This window comes from Trichechus manatus, unplaced genomic scaffold (assembly GCF_000243295.1).
Source record: "Trichechus manatus latirostris isolate Lorelei unplaced genomic scaffold, TriManLat1.0 scaffold00018, whole genome shotgun sequence".
NCBI lineage: Eukaryota > Metazoa > Chordata > Mammalia > Sirenia > Trichechidae > Trichechus > Trichechus manatus.
This window is the reverse complement of record NW_004443954.1, coordinates 19723429-19724526: the sequence shown is the minus strand read 5'-3', so window position 1 is coordinate 19724526 and position 1098 is coordinate 19723429.

The window sequence follows — 1098 nt, the reverse complement described above, 5'->3', positions numbered from 1 at the left end:
TATGCTGAACCCAGGGTCATTTTAAAGGAGGCAGTCCTTCAGAAATTGTTAGTCAATAGGTAATTTATTTGGAAATATGAGCATGGTTCTATCATCAATAAAAATGTAATCACCAGTTACAAAATATTCAAGGATAAATGAGAGATTTGAGAAAATACCAAGTTTAGCCAAATACAGTGATTAGGAAAACATATTGCTCATAGAAACTAGAAACTTTTCTTGAAATTTATTTATGGTTGGCAAATTGTCCAAAAACCTAATTAGACAAGCTGATATTCTTGGAAGAGATCTCAGACTAGCTCATTACATTAAGTCCATAAATTTGTTCTTATAGAAATCTCGAAGTAGGTAACTAATCATACATAGAGTTTCTTGCTTTTCTCATTCCTTAATTTCAACTTTTGTCATTGCTGGAATTTTATTTTTAACTGTGCACAGAAATAATTGAGCCAGAAAATTTATTTAGCTTATAAACCATCACTTCAAATCGGATGCAGATTTAAAGATAATTCGGTTAACATTCTACTATGATTTCTCATCAATGTAAAAATGTGAATTTTTTCTCCAAGCCCCTTTAGTTTCTGTAATGAGAATGAAACATATGATAACATTGTTATATAAGGAGAGCCAAGATGTTAATCCTAACAACTGTACCTTTTAAGATTGATATTGTTTTTATAAACTTTTCCTTTTCATCCCTCTCAAGGTCATGGAGCAACGTGATTGCCAAGGAGAGAACCATAGTCTTAGTGATTGTGGTCACACTCACAATTAATAATCAGTAACCGATTTCAATGGAGTCGATTCAGACTCATGGCGACTCCATGTGTGTCAGGGTAGATCTGTGCTCTGGAGGGTTTTCAATGGCTGATTTTTTGGAAGTAGATCGCTAGACCTTTCTTCTGAGGCACCTCTGCATGGAACTACCAATCTTTTGGTTAGCAGCCAAGCATGTTAACTGTTTACACCACCCGTGGACTCTTCACAATTAAGAGGAGCCTTAAATTCTAACTATACTGAAGTCAATATACCATATATTAGCCTTGGTGGTCCAGTGGTTAAGAGCTCGGCTGCTAACCAAAAGATCAGCAGTTCAAA